This window comes from Lynx canadensis, chromosome F2 (assembly GCF_007474595.2).
Source record: "Lynx canadensis isolate LIC74 chromosome F2, mLynCan4.pri.v2, whole genome shotgun sequence".
NCBI classification, from domain to species: domain Eukaryota; kingdom Metazoa; phylum Chordata; class Mammalia; order Carnivora; family Felidae; genus Lynx; species Lynx canadensis.
Genome location: NC_044320.2, coordinates 17,128,580 through 17,149,885, shown reverse-complemented (window position 1 = coordinate 17,149,885; position 21,306 = coordinate 17,128,580). Strand labels below are relative to the sequence as shown.

Genomic DNA, 21,306 nt, shown 5'->3' with positions numbered 1-21,306 from the left:
GCTGCTTGATGTTTCTGAATCCAGGTTTCCTCAATTATAAGGCTGAGGAGGGGGGGAAGTGATAACTACTTCCTAGGGATGATCAAAAAGATTAAGAGGCAAAGTGTATTTGGTTATTATTCACTCTCCAGATATTTGCAGAGCACCTACTCTGGGTCAGGCCCTGAGCTCATACTATATATTAACAAGGCTGGCTTCCCCCCTCCTGCATCATGGGGTTACAGTCTAGTGGGGGGGGAAGGCCATGAAATCAATACAGACTTGTGCAGTCGCCTGTTGTCATAAATACTGCAGCGGCTCTGCGAGACAGAATCCCGCTGGGGTTACAGAAGGCCTTTCTGAGACAGGGACACTTAAGCTCAGACCCACAGGCATCTGCTTAGCCAACAGAGGAGGGAGGGGCATTGCAGGTGAGAGGTCTGAGCCAGAAATAAACTTGGAGAGTGCAAGGAACCAAAAGACAATCAAAATGGCTGGGAGCAGCGAGCTCTGGGGGAAGGGCTGGAGGCATGGGGGAATGAAAACATCCTGAGCTTCCAGAAACCATGGCAAGGGCCACGGGTATGTTCCAGGTGCAGCGGGAAACCACTGCGGTCCTACCCAAGGCAGTGTGGCATGGCAGGGAAGGGTGTAGGCTCAGACAACCAGCTTCAAGTCCTGGCTCTCTCTCTTTCCGGCTGGGTGCCCTGGGGCAGCCCCATGCTTCTCAATAAGGAGGCAAACGGTGCCTCTGGTACTGTGTGTGAGGTTCAAGTGCATCCCAGGGGAGCTCTTAGCTCGGTGCCTGGTGCCTTGTACACACTCAGCAGATGGCTTCGCAGCAGCAGCAGCAGCCATAACAGCCGTTGCAGAGCATTTCTGAAAAATCCTTCTAGAGGGACGCTGGGCAAACAGTGGCCCCTGGACCAAATCCAGCCCGCCTCCTATTTTCGTGCTGTCCAGAAGCGAAAAATGCTTTTCACATTTTAACATTGGCTTAAAAAGAAGAAGAAGAAGAAGAAGAAGAAGAAGAAGAAGAAGAAGAAAAAGGAGAATATTTCCTGATGCGTGAAAATCTTATGAAATTTACATTTCAGCAGCCATAAATAAAGTTTTATTGAGACAAAGCCGCTCACATTCATTTATGTATCATCTAAGGCTGTTACTATGCTGTAATAGGATAATTCAGGAGTTGAAACAGAGACTTGTGGCCTGCAAAGCCTAAGGTATTTGCTATCTGGCCCCCTATGGAAAAAATTTGCCAACCCCTGCTCTAGAGAATAGATAAGAGATGCCCACAGATACAAAGAGCAAGACTGGTTAGGGGGCCCTTGTAGAGTCTGAGCAAGAGATAACAGAGAAAAGGGAGAGACAGAGGGTCTGTAGAATTTTTGGAAACTAGCAAGGGCTCACAAGTATTGGGCTTTACCGTATTTGCTACATTGGACACGGTTGTGACTACATCTATCTGTAAGACTTGAGAAGCTTTTGAGGTTTGGTTATCAGCTCTGACATGTTGTAATTAGAGGGCACTTGAGAACAGCAGAGGATGATTCCAGATTCCGGCTGACCGACAAGCTGATGGCATCACAGATATGTAATGTGGGCATCCTCTGGGCAAGCCCAGCATTGAGCTGTATAAATAGAAGCCAGTGGTCATCAGGAAGTATTCCTGGGGCTGAAGTCATCCTCCTTTTACACTGTCACGGCAGACCCCAGGCAAGTGCTGGGTTCACGTCTGTGCCCACAACCAGCTTGAGGCAGGAGAACACAGTGGTGTTGAGAGAGAAGCCAGAACGTTGGCTGGGTAACACCTGTGAAAAAGGTAAAACAACTGGGATTATCCAGTAATGGTAGGTACCACGTATTAGGCACCCACCATGCCCCAGTGTGGCTGCAAGCTCTTCACGTGACTCGTTTCATTTAATCCTCATGAGTACCATTAATTACATTGTCACTACCACCATTATCTCCATTTCACAGATGAGGACAAAGAAACACAAGGGGAACTTGCCCAAGATAGCAAAACTAGTAAGTGGAGGGGTCAGGATTCCATTCCCAGACATCTGGGTCAAGAGCTCCCATACTTAACCACTATGCCTCATTACCTCTCTTTTCCAGCTGTCAGGGAGAGGAGAAGACTATGGGTCATTTAGGAGTAACATTTAGGCCCCTTTTGTTATTTCCCCTCACAACTCCCAGGGATTAAAATATTTTGTCTACCAGATAGCATTTATTATGTAATGACCACCTCAGTGTTTTCTTGAAGTCATATGTGGCCATTGATCCTTGCTTATCAGCATGTAATGCCAACCCTCCCCCCTCCCCAATATGCACATGAGTGAGTGAGCAGGTGCACGCACGCGCGCGCGCACATACACACACACACACACACACACACACACACACACAATTCAGTCTTATCAGGGATGGATTAGGATTTCCAATGGGCTTTTTTACAACCTGCAGGTAACTCTCAAAGCACCCACATCACCATCCTATGGGCTCTAGACAAAGGACCACTGCCTGGATACACAGCTCAGGCCCTGTCCAGCTCTTCCCGACCTATCACCACTTAAAACCCAACTGAGTGGTATGGGTATGATTATCTGCATAAGAAACAGAAATTAGACATACCACCAACAAGAATAATAATTCTAACTGCCATTTATTAAGTGCAATGTGCCTTCAATCTAACCCTCTCCACAACCTGTGGGTTGAAGTAAATTGGTGGATATTGTTAGCCCTATTGTGCACAAAGGAAACAGAGCATCAAAGTTGTCCTTACCACATGAACATCAGAGAGAAAACGTCTGCGTCAGTATTTACACGCAGGACTTCCTGACTCTGAACCCTGCTCCTAACTCCAAGGCCACAGCAAGGAATTCAGAAGTATCCCAGAAGGAGCTCAGTTCATTAGATATTTACTGATCACATACTATGTGCCCGGTACTGCAGTAAGTCTTGGAGATCCAATATGACAGAAACGGTCCCTGCCTCACAAAATTTAGAGTTCAATTAATACAACTATGGAGTTATTCATTCAACAAACATTTATTGAAAGTCTATATGCCAGATCCAGACACAATTCCAAGTGTTTGAAGACGTAGCAGTGAATTTAGAGTCTTATGCTTGGACCTCCAGATGGGACGTGCCTGCCCAGCCCTCCCCGGAGTCATCCAGCTGTTGGCGGGAAGTCTGGCCTGCTGTGGGGGCAGTCACCCATCCTGGCACTTACCAAAGTCACAGCCCAGGAGCAGGTCAGAGAAGGGCGGGCTGCTTTATCCCCAGTTGTGCTGAATCCCTGGAGCTCTGCAATTATCACGAGGGGTGTGGGGAAGTTCTCTTCACAAGGGCTCCAAAGGAGATGAACCCTACTCTTTTGTTAAAAAGTAACTGTGTCGGGGCGCCTGGGTGGCGCAGTCGGTTAACTGTCCGACTCCAGCCAGGTCACGATCTCGCGGTCCGTGAGTTCGAGCCCCGCGTCAGGCTCTGGGCTGATGGCTCAGAGCCTGGAGCCTGTTTCTGATTCTGTGTCTCCCTCTCTCTGCCCCTCCCCCGTTCATGCTCTGTCTCTCTCTGTCTCAAAAATAAATAAAAATAAACGTTAAAAAAAATTAAAAAAAAAAAAAGTAACTGTGTCAATGTGGCGAGCATACCAAAAGGTATAGAGTCATCCAATCACTGTGCTGTACCTTGAAATGAATGCAACATTGTGTGTCAACTATACCTCAATTAAAAACAGCATCACCCTGTCACAGGGAAGGGGAAGCAGAAGATTCCAACCACAAAAACTAGAAATCAATTACAGTGAGATAACAGAAAAATTTCCAAATACTAGAAAACTAAAAAAAAAAAAAAAAAATTTAAATATAGAACTTCATCAAAATTAAAATTTTTGCTCTGTGAAAGACCATGTCAAAGTATCAAAAAACAAGCTAGAGAGTGGGAGAAAATATTTGCAAACCATATACCCAACAAAGGAGTGCTATTGAGGGTATATAAAGACTTCTCAAAACTCAACAGTGTAAAAACATACAATCCAATTAGGAAACGGGCAAGAGACACAATGAGACATTTCACCGAAGTGAAATGAATTTGACATTCACAGATGGCAAGTAAGTGCATCAAAAGATGTTCAGTATCATTAGCCATTAGGGAAATGCAAATTAAAGCCACAATGAGATACCACTACACGCCTATCAGAAATGCTAAAATAAAAAATGTTTGCAACACCAAATGTGGGCGAATATGCAGAAACTCTGGGTCACTCATACATTGCTGGTCGAATTATAACATGATATAGCCACTCGAGAAACCAGTTTGGCAGTTTCTTACAAAACCAAAAGTGCACTGGGGCGCCTGGGTGGCTCAGTGGGTTAAGCATTCGACTTCAGTTCAGGTCATGATCTCGTGGTTCTTTGAGTTCAAGCCCTGCCTCAAGCGTGCTGACAGCTCGGAGCCTGGAGCCTGGTTTGGATTCTGTGTCTCCCTCTCTCTCTGCCCCTCCCCCACCTCTCAAAAAATAAATAAACATTAAAATAAATAAATAAAATATTCTTTAAAAAGCTAAACTAAAAGTGCACTGATCATATGACCCACCAATCTCACTCCTGGGCATTTATCCCAGATGAATGAAGTCTTAGGTTTATACCAAAACCTGTATACAAATGTTTATAGCATCTTTATTCATAATAGCCAAAAACTAGAAAAGACCCAGATGTCCTTCAACATGTAAATGGTTAAATAAACTGAAACGCATTCATATCAAAGAATACTACTCAAGAATAAAACCTGGGAATGCAAGCTGGTGCAGCCACTCTGGAAAACAGTATGGAGGTCCCTCAAAAAACTAAAAATAGAACTACCCTACGACCCAGCAATTGCACTACTAGGCATTTATCCACGGGATACAGGTGTGCTGTTTCGAAGGGACACATGCACCCCCATGTCTATGGCACCACTATCCACAATAGCCAAAGTATGGAAAGAGCCCAAATGTCCATCGATGGATGAATGGATAAAGAAAATGTGGTATATATATATATATATACTCTGGAGTATTACTCGGCAATCAAAAAGAATGAAATCTTGCCATTTGCAACTACGTGGATGGAACTGGAGGGTATTATAGTAAGTGAAATTAGTCAGAGAAAGACAAAAATCATATGACTTCACTCATATAAGGACTTTAAGAGACAAAACAGATGAACATAAGGGAAGGGAAACAAAAATAATATAAAAACGGGGAGAGGGACAAAAGAGAAGAGACTCATAAATATGAAGACCAAACTGAGGGTTACTGGAGGGGTTGTGGGAGGGGGGATGGGCTAAATGGGTAAGGGGCACTAAGGAATCTACTCCTGAAATCATTGTTGCACTATATGCTAACTAACTTGGATGTAAATTTTAAAAAAGAAAAAAGAAAAGAAAAGAAAAGAATAAAACCAAATTATTAGTACATGCAACAACCTGTTTGAATCTCCAGAGAATTATTCTGAGCAGAAAAAACCCCAGTCCTAAAAGGTCACATACAGTATGCTTCCATTGAGATAAGATTCCTGAAATGACAAAATTATAGCAATGGTGAGCAGACTGATGGTTGCCAAGGAAGAGAAGTGGGTATAGATGTAAAAGGGCAAATGGGGGACCCTCTGCTTACGAATCTGTAATTATCTCAAAATACAAAATCTTAAAGAAATAACTACAACATAAAAAAATAAACTTCAAATTTCATAGAACAAAAAAAAAATGTTAAGAGTGCATAAGAAAAACCTAGCGAAATCCAAATAATGCCTATACTAGCATTGTACCAACATCAACTGCTTCCTTTTGAAAAATGTACTAGGATCGTTGGGGGGAGCTGGGGGAAGATTCCATGAGATCTTCCTATACTATCTTTGCACCTTCTTGGGAATCTTAACCTATTTCAAAATAAAAAGTTTTAATTTTTAAAAACCACCTAATAGTCTAATGTTCTTACCTTCAATCAATTCTTAAAAGACCACACACAAATGCAGGTCCTGGTGTCTGTATGTCCAGGTGACCACGAGATAGACATACCCACTACGCTGGAAAATGTCAGTTATAAATCAGAAATCTCAACTCACAAGTTTCTTTAATTTCTCTAATGCAATTTCATTTGTATTTTGAGCTCCCGTTCAGCCAACGTGGTAGAAATAATCTCAGGCAATTCAGCTCCTGCCCCTTCCTACTTTCCCTGGGGAGATGGCCCAAGGTTTGGGAAACTTACAAAAAGTCTGATATCAATGTGGGGTGAGGGCGGGGTAGGGGAGGAGCACCTTCCTACCTTCAGCATCTCCTGTGCAGACTGCCATCTTCTGGGGATCTGTCATCCATCATCCCTCCGCACAGATCCACACCCCCCGGGCTCCACCTGTAAGGCTACTCGCACCCAACAACACCTTCTAAACCACCTGTATCCGTTTCCTACCGCCGCTGTGAGAAACTACCACAAATTTAGTAGCTTAGAACAGCACACATGTATTGTTACAGATGTGGAGATCAGGAGGTCAGGAGGCTGAAAGCAAGGGGTCCGCAGGTCTACATTCCTTTGTGGAGGCTCCAGGGGGGAATCCATTTTCTTGCCTCTTCCTCTTTCCACAGGCTGCCTGCATTCCCTGGCTCGTAGCTAAAAGACTCCGACCTTACTCATCCATTGTCACATCTCCTCTGGCTCCAACCCTTTGCTGCCCTCTCATAAAGACTCTTGTGATGAGGGTAGGCCCACCCCAACGTGTGCGCACAAACAAGTCATGTGAGCACACGATGAGATAGCAGCTAGCCACAAGCCAAAGAAACATGCCTTAGAGGGATGCCTGGGTGGCTCAGTCCGTTATGCGTCCGACTTTGGCTCAGGTCGTGAGTTCGAGCCCCATGTCAGGATCTGTGCTGACAGCTCAGAGCCTGGAGTCTGCTTCAGATTCTGTGACTCCCTCTCTCTCTGCCCCTCCCCTGCTCGTGCTCTGTCTCTCTCTTTCTCTCTCTCTCTCTCTCAAAAATGAACATTAAGGGGCGCCTGGGTGGCACAGTCGGTTAAGCGTCCGACTTCAGCCAGGTCACGATCTCACGGTCCGTGAGTTCGAGCCCCGCGTCGGGCTCTGTGCTGACGGCTCAGAGCCTGGAGCCTGTTTCCGATTCTGTGTCTCCCTCTCTCTCTGCCCCTCCCCCGTTCATGCTCTGTCTCTCTCTGTCCCAAAGATAAATAAATGTTGAAAAAAAAAAATTTAAAAAAATAAAAAAAAAAATGAACATTAAAAAAACTTAGAAAGAGAGAGAAAGAAAGAAAGGAAAGAAAGAAAGAAGAAAGAAAAAGAAAGAAAGAAAGAAAGAAAGAAAGAAAGAAAGAAAGAAAGAAAGAGAAAGAAAGCAGCCTCAGAATGAAATCCACCTTGCTGGCACCTTGGTCTTGGGCTCCTAGTCTGCAGAACTGGGAGAAATCAATGTTTGTTTTTTAAGCCCTCCACCCCCATCTGTGGTGCTTAGGTATGACAGCCGGAGCAGACTACCGTAGTCTGCTGGTTGTGTGGGCTGCGTCTCCAGCACCCAGAATGAGGCTGACATACCCACAAAGAGGAAGGGAGTGTTGTGAGGAGTGCCCCCACCCGTGCTAAGACCAGAACAAGGGAGACCCGTGCTCTCAGGGGAGGAAGTGTGAAGCTGGGCCAAACTCTTCCAGAGACCGAAAGGCAGAAGCAGAAGGCAGGAGGTTTTACCGACAACCCCTCCCTCCTCAGGGGAACTAGGAGTGGGGAGAGGCATCCCCTCCACTGTCCTCTGTGACCACGAAAAGTACATGTTCCCATGCATTTATTCATTCAGCATTTACTCAGCATCCATCCTTTATCAGTCTTCTACTGGCGTGTGAGGAATTACCAGACACTGAGCAGTGTAGAACAGCACAAATTCATCACTGCACAACATGTAGGGCAGGAGTCTGGACACGGAACCACTGACTTTTCTGCTCGGGGTCTCACTGGGCAAAAAAGAGGTGTCAGCCAGAGCTTCAGGCCTGGTCTGGGTCCCAGGGTGCTCTTCTGAGCTCAGTGGCTCTTGGCAGAATTCATTTCCTTGTGGCTGTAGGACTAAGGTCCCCGTTGTCTTGTTAACTATCAGCCAGGGCCTGCGCTCAGCTCCTAGAGGTGGCTCCCAGGTCCTTGCCACAGGGGACCCTCCACTGCAGCCACGGAGAACTTCCCCTGTGTGAAATCCCTCTCCTGCTTTGAATGTCTCCGACTTCTTCTTCAACCAGCCAGAAAAATCTGTCTGCTTTTAAAGGGCTCACGTGATTAGATCGGGCCTATCCAGATAATCTTCATAATCTCCAGATTTTAAGGTCAACTGATCTGAGGATTTGGTTACATTTGCAATACCTTTTCACAGTAGTGCCTAGCTTAGTGTTGGAATAACCAGGGGCGAGGGATCCTGGGGCCATCTCAGAGTTCTACCTACCACAAACTCCATCTTAGGTAAGGCGCGAGGACAGGGATGCCTGGCAAATTACCCATCCCTGAGGGACTCACAGCCAAGTGGCCATGGTAAATACAAAGAAGGGACTGGATTGCAAGGCAGCAATTCTAATTCAAGGAAAATGCAATATTCCGTAGGACTTCAGAAGAGGCAGGTTTCACTCTCCCGGGAGGAGTAGAAGGCTTCCCAAAGGAAATGACGTTTGATTTGAGTCTTGCAGCATAGGAAGCGTGAAGGCATTCCAGGTAGAGGGTGTTCCATGTACAAGGATGGAAAAGACTAGCAAATTTAGGCAGTGACCAGGAACCCAGCGATGCTGAGTCTTAAGAGGACAAGGTTAGAAGAAGGGAGAAAGAAGACTGGGCTGGAAAGCTAGACTGGCAAGATGACCCGTGCCATCCTAGAGAAATGGGAAGCAATGGCCAGATTGTAAGTGGGGAAAAGACCTAGCAAGCTCCGTGTTTTCGGTGACAGCAGGGATAATGAGGGCAGATACGGGAGCCAAGAAAATGAGTTAGTTGGCGTCTACCACATTTCGAGTTCCTCAAACTAACCTTATGCTCTCAGAGGGAACGATACTAACTGATGGATCCATGAGAGGCAGACAGGTGTCAGCGGGGTATGAGACGTGCAGTGCTGGTAACACGTGTGGCGCATGGGATGGTTTCAGATGATGCACGGACACAGCAGTAAATGGCTCTGACCGAGAGAGAGAGCTACTGCTTTCCCATTCTCTTTCCATCCTTTTAATTAGCCCCAAAAGAACTTCTCGCTTTGCAGGTAGTCAGTCTTTAACACCTAACACCTTTATCCTCGGGTTCTACCTTCTGCAAATAACAGTATCTAGCTAGATTAATAGCACTGTGTCTCCCCATAGATTACTTTTACTGTTCCTTTCATTTGCTACAATCACTATTGGATTTTTTTCCACTGGGATAAAAAGCTTTATTATTATTATTATTATCATTATCATTATCATATAAGTATGTTTACATTTCAAATGTGATCCAATATAAATTTAAAATGTTATATAAATAATACTGCAGATGTACGTATGCTGCTGGGGCAAAAATTGTGAAGGTGGTTTATGAATGAGTTAATTTGGGACACAGGTGTAAGAGGGAGCAGGCAGGATTTGCAGTCAGTCTAACCTGGGTACAAGTCCCACTTCTAACTTATTAGCTGGACGACCCGTGAATGAATCATAAACCTCTTTGTGCCTCAGTTTCCTCCTTGAGGAGATGACGCACCCTCTCAGAAGGTGGTAACGATTAGATAAAACAAAATGAAAGACTCTTCTAGGTGCCTCATACATAGTAGGCACTTGGATCTCCTGGTGTGCATCTCTGAAGAAGGAAACCTCAGTTTGGGGCAACACCAAAAAGGACTTGACTCCAGCACTTACTGAGTATCTGGGCTTGGTAAAAATTACCTGAAGGCATTCATCGGCTTAGTATCTGGGACCTGTGGGCAGGGGCAGTTTTTAGGCTGAATCCAGCTCTTTTGAGAGAAACAATTCATATTAGGAAAAGGTTTTGACTCAGGTTGGCCAGCGCAGGCACCCAGTGCCTTGTCCTGACCTTCTCTATGATCTCAGAATGCTTCTTCCTGCAGAGATCAGTTGGAAGTGGATCTGGAATATTCAGATACATGTGCAAATGAAGATATGTAGAAAATACTTCCCATTTTAGTTATCTAATGCCGTGTAATTAACCACCCCAAAACTTAGTAATGCTGAATGTCTACCATTTTGCTATCATCTCTCACAATTCTGTGGGCTGACTGGGTTACACTGGGTAGTTCTTTTGCTCTGTGTGACATCAGCCAGGGGTGTTGTCACCTGGAAGGCCAATTCGTCTACAGCATCCAAGATGACTCATGTGGCTGTAGTCTGACTGGGTGTTAGCCAGCAATCAGCTGGAGCTGTTGTCCCCTGAATCCTGGTTTTCTTCCATGTGGCCTCTCCATGAAGTTTGGGCTTCTCACAGAATGATGGCAGGATTCCAAGAGGAAGGAAACAGAAACTACCAGTCTCTTAAGGCCTGGGCTCAGATGTCCCAGAATATCATTTCCATTCATTCCAAGCAATCACAGGACTAGTCCAGAGTCGAGGGAAGGGGACATAAACTCCACATCTTAATGGTGAAGTAGTTTTCATACAGGGAGGGAAAGGATTGATGGAAGCCAACTTAGAAGACTGTACCACACCTCCTAAAGCTTTCACTTTTTGCAAACGTTGTCAGTCTAAAATTATGTGTATATTTGAACCCAGCAAATATCTATCTAGGAATTTATCTTAAGGAAGTAATCACGGATGACTCAACACAATGTTGTCCATTGGCGAGGGGGGGGGATGAAATTACCTAATATTCAACAGTACTGGACCAGTTAAATTCAATGGGGTTTGAGGACAGTGTTTTGAGAGTCTATACCCTGGAAGCAGACAGAGTTAAGCTTAAAGCCCAAATTCACCACTTAAAATTTGGACGACTTAACTACCCTCTGTAAGTCTCAGTTTCTATAACTGTAGGAGATAAAATATGGGTTTGCTGTGATGAGACATGGAAAAGATTCAACACATAGTGAACGATCACTAAATGTGAATTGCCGTTATTGTTTGTAGTCATTAGCGCTATGATTTTAGTACAAATATTTCTAGATCCCCCCATCTCCTGGCACATAACACTTCTATGTCTCCATGTGGGTAACTTTGTGACTAGTTCCAACCAGTAAGTAATAAGTAAAAGTGATAGATTACTTCCTGGCTGAACGTTTAATTGTCTGTACAAGATCGTTTTCCTCTTCTAGAATGATTGGCAAAGTCTGATGCATGTGTTGACTGCTTTGTTAGCTGGAGTCCCTGAGTGACTGTGATGGTCAGAGTCTCCTTGCTAACCCTTCACGGACAAGTAGCAAAAGCAAGAAATACAGCGGTTTTAAGTTACGGAGCTCAGGGGGTTATTAGTTACTGCAGCATATTTTAGCCTGTCCTGACTAGTCAATGCTGTTTTTGTCATTCAGCCTTGCAGTGAACAACAGTATTATGATCCCATTAAATGTAGCATATAAAAAAGGTATTTAAATTCTTTTTTTTTTTTAATTTTTTTTCAACGTTTTTTATTTATTTTGGGACAGAGAGAGACAGAGCATGAACGGGGAGGGGCAGAGAGAGAGGGAGACACAGAATCGGAAACAGGCTCCAGGCTCCGAGCCATCAGCCCAGAGCCCGACGCGGGGCTCGAACCCACGGACCGCGAGATCGTGACCTGGCTGAAGTCGGACGCTTAACCGACTGCGCCACCCAGGCGCCCCAGGTATTTAAATTCTTAATGACAACGGGTGGCCGGGTGGCTCAGTTGGTTAAGCGTCTGACTCTTGATTTCAGCTCGGGTCATGATCTCACGGTTCGTGAGATCAAGCCTCAGGTCAGCTCTGAACTGATACTGCAGAGCCTGCTTGGGATTCTCTCTCTCCCTCTCTCTCTCTCTGCTCCTCCCCTCACGTGCACTCTCTCTCTCTCTCTCTCTCTCTCTCAAAATAAATAAACTTAAAAAAATTCTTAACAACAAGAAAAAATAGTCCTTATATAAGGGCCACCTTCACTATAGAGGGTTCACTATACACAGGGACACTTAAAATATGTTTGTATTTCTCTCCCACCAGATTCCCTTCATCACTCATCCAAATATCAGCTCGACAAAGAGGCTATTTCTTTCTGTCCTTTTACCAAGCTTTATTCACATTCATGGAATTTATCACTACGTGTTGTATTACCTATTTACTTATCATCTGGATCCAATATAGGCTGTGTATCCCAGGTCCTAAAAACAGTGTGTGAAACAAAGTGGACAATTTTTTAATTTAATGTAGGCATACATACATAGCAAAATGTTCATTGTGCTTTTTTCGCGGTTGTAAAATTGAGTGCTATCTATCCATTTCTCTAATGTATTTATTTTCGCTATGCATTCTTGCAACAAATATTTTATTTATGTGAATTTTTGACATTTCCAATGATTAATATGTATTATTTTCACATGAGAAATGATAATAATAGGTAACATTTACTGAGCACTCACCATGGGTCAAGCACTAAAGCTCAATACTTTACATGAATTATCTCAACCTCCCTGGGAGTCAGGTATAATCATCATCCCCATTTAGTATTCACAGATAAGGATACTAACATTTAGAGAAGTTAAATGAACACCGGGGCTGGAATTCAAACCCCAGAGCCTCTATGCTATAGCCAAATAACTAACTTCACAATGTATACATCAGGATGCACATATAAGCTCATTATAAAGAATAAATAGGAACATTCACACACGTTGTCTCATTGGAAGCTCACAAAAATGTTATGAAGGTAAGCCAGCAGGCATTATGATCCCCACTTCAAAGACCGAGTCTTGGGCCCATGTGACTGTGTCTTGCCATCTGCCTCCTACCACATCTTTGCAACAGGTGTTTCCTCCCCCCCCCCCACCATACTTGGCTATGCACATCTTTTTTAGCTCCGTTGCATACTGACAGAAGACACAGTTCTGTTTCTCAGGGGCAAGCTTGGGGCTTTGTTGCTTATGAGCAAATGTGCATGGGGATTAATATAAGCCAGAAGTTAGGAGACCCACGTTCTGGTCGTGGCACTGTCACCAACTGAGAGCCTCAGTTTTCCCGCCTGTGAAATGAGCTGGTTGAAGAAACAGATCCCTAAGGACCGATGCCGAGCTGAGAATCCAAAGGAGGAGGGACCAGTGATGTTCTTCCCCATCAGACTCAAAGCCCAGGCACCCCATAGAAATAGAAGCCTGGACCACAGGAAATGAAGTGCTTAGCAAAGATCACTCTCGGTAAACAGAAAATGTATACAGTCTCTCTCTTTTTTAAAGTTTATTTATTTATTTTGCGAGAGAGAGAGAGAGAGAGAGAGCAAGGGAGGAGCAGAGAGAGAGGGAGAGAGAAAATCCCAAGAAGGTTCAGCACCGTCAGTGCAGAGCCCGATGCAGGGCTCAAACTCACGAGCGGTGAGATCATGACCCTGGCTGAGATCAAGAGTCAGACACTTAACTGACTGAGCCACCCAAGTGCCCCAGAAAATGTGTACAGTCTTGAACAGAATTGGCTCCCTATTACTGGATGAGCCCTGACAAGAGCACACTTCATTCATTCATTTATTTCACAATCACTTATTGTGCACCTACGTACAATGCCCCAGGCAGCCTTTTAAGCACGGGAATATGAGAGTGAATGAAACAAAGTACCTGCTTACAGAAACCTTACGTTATAGTGGAGAGACAACAAACAAATGAATAAGCACATATAAAATAGCATATGATAACAAAGACCTTGCCAGGTGATAATTCTCTTCCAGGATATTGCAAAAGAGAGTCTGATAGGGCCATACTCTGGTCCCCTTTTGATACAATAGCGAATGATGAAAAGGGGCACAGAAATAGCATTAGCCTTGCAGTTAGAAGACCTGGTGTCAAATCGTGGTTCTGAATCTAGTCTGAGAACTTGAAAACTGCTACACACTGTATACCATCATTGCAACCTTATTAGCTTCAGCGACCTTCTCTGTAAGACGTAGATGGTAGCATCCACCGTGCTTACCTTACAGGAATGCTGCAAGGACCAAGCCAGACTGTGAAGTCGGAGAACTAGCAAGCTCTGAGTTTTCCTGACTTTGTAAACTCTCTGTTCTACACTCCGGGCAGGTTCAGATTTCTGCTAAGTCAAGCTCCTGCTATAAACCTGAAAACGTCAAGTCCCAGCTTTGATCCTACCAAGGATATGGGAGTCCATCTCAAAGCACAAGACATTTTGTATCAAACCACGGAGTGAGGGGTTGCAGACTTGTGAGGAAACAGCATCTGTCTAGCTTGCTTCCTTTTTTCCTCCGCTTGCAGGTATTTGGCAAAGCAATCTGAATATTCCAAAAGGTCACCCTCTATCTCGCTTCTTTAGAAGTTGTGTCCGTAGTGGCTGTTCTGTGCTACAGTTGGTAAATTGATATTTAATACTTTTCACTTCTGAATCTTATAATGGAAAAATTAAATAAATGTAACATGTGCCAGGATATATACCAAAATTATAACCAGTACCTGTTTGGACTGCTGATAATTACTTTCTTCTTCTTGCTGACTTCTCTGTATTTTGTGCTTTCTTTTTTCAGTCATTTAAAACATATTTACCTAGGGATCAGACAGCTGGAAGGGGCGATCCTGCAATTCACATCTGAATTCCAAATCTTGCTGCTCTCCCACCTTTCCTTTGTGTTTATAAACCAGTGTGGATTTGTTGTCATTCGATTAGGGGCTCCTCAGGGATAATGCTATGTTTTTGGTTTCTTCTCCTCCTGCAATTTCTAAATTTGCAAGACTTCTCAGCCGGGCCTGGTTCTCACCCAATTAAGAACAGAAGCTGTTTTCTCCCCACTGGGCATCTATAAAACACCAGGATGGACTCTTGTCCCTCCTCGGTTTTGAAGCCACTAGACAAAGATTTGAATCCAAATTCAAATTGGCTGGGTGACTTCGGAGAAGCGTCTTAACCTCTCTGAACAGCAGTTTTGCCATTTGTAAGATGAGGGAGACAATACACGCAGGGTAGGTGGTTCTAAGGACTTGACAAGATAATGCATATAGGAAGGGCTGGCCCCTAGTAGAGCCTCAATATGTGATTGCTGTTAATGAAAGTAGTCTTGGGAAACACTAGATGCTGTTCTAGGCTGGGGGATGGGGGAGAGGAATTCAGATTGTTACCAAAAGGTAGAATCATGCAATCAAGAACTCTGGCTCAGGCCTCTAATGAACTCAGTTCTGAGCCTCGACTTCCTCCTCTGTAAAATGGGCATGATAATGTAACTTACCTTAACAGTGTTTCTCAAAAGGTGATCCAAGGACCCTGGAGGCCCCCAAGGCTCTTTCAGGGGTCCCTAAAGTCAAAAATCATTTTCAGGGGCGCCTGGGTGGCTCAGTCGGTTAAGCGTCCGACTTCAGCTCAGGTCACGATCTCGCAGTCTGCGAGTTCGAGCCCCGCGTCAGGCTCTGGGCTGATGGCTCGGAGCCTGGAGCCTGTTTCCGATTCTGTGTCTCCCTCTCTCTCTGCCCCTCCCCCGTTCATGCTGTGTCTCTCTCTGTCTCAAAAATAAGTAAACGTTAAAAAAAAAATAAATTCGTTAAAAATCATTTTCATAATAGGGCAAAAATATTACTTTCCCTTTTCACTCTCATCCTCTCACACATATACAGTTTTCCCGAGGCTCTATGACCCGTCATGGTTGTCATTGCTCTGACGGCTAACGGAAAGTGTGTCTGTAAATCCCTGTTTTCATTTTTTTTCAATTGAATTTCTAATACGGTAAACGTCAATAGGTATACAGCTCACATGGGCAAAAGCTATTTGGGGTCCTCAATAATTGTAAGAGTTTAAAGAGAACTGAAACAAAACATTGTAAGAATTGCTGCCCCGATAGAGTTGTTGGAAATATTAAGTAGCAACTGGCATATGGTGGACAAAGCACTCCATAAACATTACCTTTATCATCATGGATTCCAAAGCTCCTGAATCATATCAGATAAGGGTCCATCTACTCCACCTACGCGTAGAGCAAATTGAAATCATAGCACTTAATGCAAAGTCACCCTTGGTTTATTCCCTGCTGTTTGTTTAGGTAGTGAAAGTTCAGTCCATGTTAAACTTTGAACAATTTGCAGACAGCAGCACATCAGAAACCTCCACAGTGTCCATGACATAGAAGTGACCTGTAGACAGGGGGACTTGGTGGACAGTCCAGAGGACTACCCTGCTTGGCTCAACCCTGCTCCTTCCCACCCTGTTAATCTCTCACCAGCCAGAAGCAGATGGTAACAAGGTAGGGGCACAGGAAACATGACTTCTAGAAAATGCTCCTAAGTGATGGACCATCAAGAGGAGATGCAGTCTCAAAATGGGAACAGTTTCCTTAAGGCTTCCATAATTTCCGAGGAAACAAACTGAGAGCTGCACTTACTTTGGGGCACGGGGAGCGAAATGACCTGGAAGAGTCAAGGGTAAGCAATATAAAATTATTAAATTTGGCAGGGGGGTCCTTTTTTCCCCCTGTATTCTTCTGGCACACCCTTGGGGGAAGAAATATAAAACAGTATTCTTAGATTCTCATGTTTATGGCAAATACATTAGGATCTTAGAAGTTATCAAATGAGTCTGAGAAAGATGCAACACGATCTGGGTCATGGTCTGCGAAGAAGTTCCTAATGAATACCTTAAGAGCTGCATCAGCGATACGATGCATCGCTTCTTGAGTCTGTGAGCATCACACAAGAGACCCCTCCCAGGCCAGGGCCTTGTTGTCTGCGTCATTAAACACACACACACACACACACACACACACACACACACACACACACACCAAAAAACCACCACCAACAAAAAAACAAAACCAACAGACAGACCCCACATGAGCAATAACCGAACAAACAGGTGCAGACCAGTAAGAAAATTTTGCATATGAGCTATTTTTATTGTCAAAACTTCTGGAGACCCAAGGAGCTCTGTTAGAGAAATTGGAGCCCCAGGGGAGACCCTAGAAAAACGTTGTTCAGCCAGTTTCTTGTCCCCAGTCTAGAAAACGAAAATGTCAAAAGGTCACCCAGTGCCTTGGCCACGCAGTCAGCCCCCTAGGCCAGCCGTCCCCACTCCAGTCCCCGTCCTCGCCTCTGGCCACTCCGCCGCGCACGGCCACCTGTTGCGGTCCTGGCGCCCAGAGCTGCGTCGCAAACCGCCGCTAGAGTTCGTTCTAATTCCCCGGAGCAGAGGCTGGCCGGGAAGCCCCGACGCTCCGCGCCTGCTAATCCTCAGGGCGGGCGGGGACTCCGCAGAGCCTCCCAGCCCCAGGCTCCCTTTGTTTTCTCGCTGCGCTCAGACTGTCAGAAGTAGACCCCAGACAACATCCCTCGGCCCGGTTCTGCTAGTGCACGCCTGCGCCCAGCTCAAGCCGGGAAAGGCTGACGCGTCCACATGCCCTTGGAGGGGAACCGGGTCCGTCCGGGCAGGAATGTGCGGCGCCGACAGGTTGCCCGCTGAGATTCCGAAGCGTCCCCGGGATCCGAATTCCTTAGGGCTCCTCAGCGTAACACTGCTGCAGGAACGCCGCGCCCAGAACGCAAGTTCACGGGTACCGCGCCGCAAGCGAAGGGCAGCGAGATCTTGGCCCTCCCGTACTCTAAAACGCCCGAGGGGAGCCAGGGGGCGGCAGTTAGGGATCTCTTCCCGCCGGGAACGCCAGAGTCCCAGTTCCGAAAGCGACCCGCCCAGCTTCCGAGGGACTTCCCTGCGAGCGCCGCAGGGGTGTGCATTTCTCCGAGTCTGAGAATCCCAGCGAACGGCGGCCCGACAAGAGTTTAAGTCAGCTCCCGGGGCGTCTGTTTGTTTATTGGCTCTTAAGGGAAAAAGTTTGAGGCTCTCTAACTAACCTCAGACCTGGCGCAAGCGCAAATCCCCGAATCTCCCCAGCAAAAGTCATCTAATTTCAAGTCGTTATATAAGTGGGGGCTCTTTCTCACCCTCCCTACCCCAAGCCCTCTTATTACTATTCCAGGAGCAGAAACGTGTCTCGCTTTAAAAAAAAAAAAATAATTTTTTTTTTTTTTTAGTTATTATTTCCCTGAGCCGGGAGAAGGGAGAAAGCGCAGGCAGCGCCCTGGGCGCGTGGCGGCCCCACCCGAGCACGACCCCTCGTGCTGCGAGAGGGACGCGGGGATCTGGGGTGCCACCCGCTCAGGGCCAGCAGCCGCGCCCCGCGGTCCCTCCGTCTGCCACTCCACGTGGTCAGGATCAACAGTTTGTTGAGCTCATCAGTGACACCTTGAACTTTTCATAAAGAAAATGGGTATTGCACCAGGAGGGTTTGGCCGCGGCCGCCGGGCCGGGTCGTGCTTAATATTCAATGATCTCGCTCGCGCCTCCCCCTCCTCCCCTCGCAGAAATTCCACCGAGTCCGTTACTGGGCTCAGACTTTTAAGTTAATTTACTGCCCACCCCCCCCCCCAACCTCGGCTAGTAACCAGCGCCTTTAGGGCTAACCTCCCCCCCAGCTCCCGCCTGAAAATGACATTTCGCCGGCGTCTCCGGAGGGGGCTGAATTTCACTTTGTAACTTTCTGCGGAACCCGAGCCCGGGTGGCAGCTCGGGTGGTGGTATCGTATGCAAATACGCATGCTGACGTTACAGATCATGTGGGTTTTGGCGTAGATTCCCCACTGATCGAGACATTTTTTTTCCCCTTTTTTTTCCTTCTTTTTTTTTTTTTTTTTTTTTTTTTTTTTAAATTTTGGCCACTGTTCCCCGTACGGGGGCTTTTCCTGTCCGTCTGTCTGGCAGGCTGGCCGTGCCCCTCTTTCCCACGGAGCCCGAGCCCGGCGCCCGGTGGGGAGTGGGGAGTGGGTGGGGGGAGCCAGCAGAGTTCCATTTTGGAACGCCCGTGCCGCGTCTCCGCGCTCCCAGCCCGGGTCCCCGCGTCCCCAGCCCCGGCGCAGGTAAGAAACTTCGCCTCGGCGCCCGGCACCCCCCGCCCGGCGCCGCCAGCCCCGAGCCCCGCACGCCGGGCGCCGGCCACTCCAGCCCAACTTTCCCACCGCCGCCGCCGCTGCCGCGGCTCCCGAAAATGTGTTGTTAATGGGACTTGGCCGGGTTTGTGATTGGAAGAGGGGGTGCGGAGAGGGGGGGGTGCGGGCCCTTTCGGCGGGTGGGAGGAAAGAAGAGGATCCGGAGGTGGGGGGAGATTTTTTTTTAAGAGTTTTGATTACAAGTTTGGATAAATGGGAGCCAGACCGAGGAGGAGGAGGAGGAGGAAAAACATGTCTACGTTTCCCTATGTCGACATAAGCCACAAAAAAATATGGCGTCCGCTTTCGACAGGGCGTTACGTAGACCCGACTCTGTTTTTATTTATTTATTTCGTGGCCGGCGCCCTCCCCTCCGTGGCCCAGCTGCGGCGCTTTGTGCAAACGGGGCAGGTCCCGCGGGGACTCCGGCGGGACGTGGCCCCGGCCCGGCGGGTTTGGCGGAGGGGGGGGGTCTGCGTGTGCGAGCTGCCCTCCCTCCCCCGCGCTCCCCTCTTCTCCCCTCTCCCGGTGACGATTCGCCGTACTGTGGTGGCAGGAAGCATGACGCCGTGGGCTGAGGCTGCCTCTGCTCTCGTCGCCGCCGGTGGCTGCGGGCGGCCGCCCGAGCTACCTGCCGGGGGGCAGGGCCGGAGCGCTGCGCGGGCCCCACGCCCGGCTCAGGTGGCGGGGAGCCCGCGTGTGTGGGGGGGGGGGTCCGGGGGTGGATTCCCCCCCCCTCGCTGTCCGCCGCCGGCCGGCCCACGCCCGCGGCCGCCTCTGCCAGCCGAGCCCACGCTCGCCCCCGGAGCGGCAGCTGGCGCTGTGGCGTCCGCCCCACGAGAGGTTCATCTTTGTTGGTGTTGCGGCGTCTTTGTGGCTTCCCCGGGACTTGGTATCCTCGCCTTTGCAAACTTGCCCTTTCCCCCGGCCGCTCTGCAGGAGGCTGCGGAGACGGAGAGCAGCGGAAAGTTGGAAACCAGTGAGCATCACAGGACGGTCCCCTTGGCCCCGTAGCTGTGCGGAGAGCTCGGAGGCGGAGGAGGAGGAGGGTGGCTCGTTAGGCTGGGGAGAAAACTTGGGGAAGCCAAGTTGTGATTTGCTCGGGCTTCCACCTGATTGATGGGCTTCAAAGCCAGTGGGGTCTCTGCCTGCCTTCAGCTGTTTGGGGATGGCCTTTTGTTTGTCCGGAGGTGGGAAGGGGGAAGGTGGGGGAATGGTGACTTTCCCTGGACCGGTCCCCTTTGGAAGAGGTATTGCCCGGCGGGCCCCCGGGGTCCCCTGAGTCTTGTCAGGCCCTAGAGTTCTTCCCCCACCTGATCTCTGATGATCTCCTTATCTCCCAAGTTAGCAGCTCACCAGGTCTGAGGCAGGCCCCATGGGCAGGTTTTGGAGGGGCAGGAAGTCCCCCTCTTCATCCCCTGGGTAGTTCAGACCTACACTTACCCTCTTAAAACATCACACACACACACACACACACACACACACACACACACACACAGGCACACACTCTCAGACTTGCAATACACTCACACTCCTTTATGTAGAGCAGAAATTAATGCCTGTTGAAGTGAAGGGGGTGAGCTTCTGAGGGCTCTTCAAGATTTCAGTCAAAAGGTGATTTTCTATTTATGAGGGCCCTGAGTTTAAGCAGTTCAGTCCCAGGGCAGTAATGTCAAAAAGCATTTGGATGACAACCAAGTGGAATAAATATCTTGTAAAATGGCGTGTTTAAAAGTAAAAATAGATTAATGGAACCCTCAAGTGCTTCAATGGAACTAACATAAAGGGTTGATTCAAGTTTAAAGGGAAAATTATATTAAGCCATATACACATCTTCTTTTACTGCCCGGGGGGTGGGGAATCTACAAGTAAGACTGAAATGTGTCACCGACAGGAACAGGGACCTGTGATCTGTGGGAATCTCGTTGGTGTGGAAACGCTGTGCTCTTTGATCATTCTTGTGTGCATGTACCTTCTGGCCAGGTTTGATGTCAACTAGGATCCAGCTGAAGTTAACAGCTCTTAAGGGGCAATTCAGAGGTCAATGATTTAGGGGACATCAGATGTATTAACCAATCCCCATTTAAAGGAAAAGATCGAAATGACAGTGTTTGTGGGCACTCCAGAAGGGTATTCTCCTGATGTAAATGCAGCATATCTTGACATGCGGAAAGGAGATCCCCACACCAACGGTCTCACCTCCATCAGGGCTGTGGGATTCAGTGGGATG

The 21,306-nt window shown here is 47.2% G+C and overlaps 1 protein-coding gene across 2 annotated transcripts in view; it reads left to right on the top strand.

The window, feature by feature from the left end:
* The first annotated feature begins 18,616 nt into the window (after positions 1-18,616).
* The window catches only part of ZHX2 (zinc fingers and homeoboxes 2), a 164,164-nt gene continuing 161,474 nt past the window's right edge, over positions 18,617-21,306 (top strand). The window contains exon 1 of one of the 2 annotated variants that reach the window (XM_030304545.2): positions 18,617-19,007. The gene's annotated coding sequence lies outside the window, so the exon portion shown is untranslated. The remainder of the gene's footprint in view (positions 19,008-21,306) is intronic. The other variant, XM_030304546.1, reaches the window with a different exon arrangement.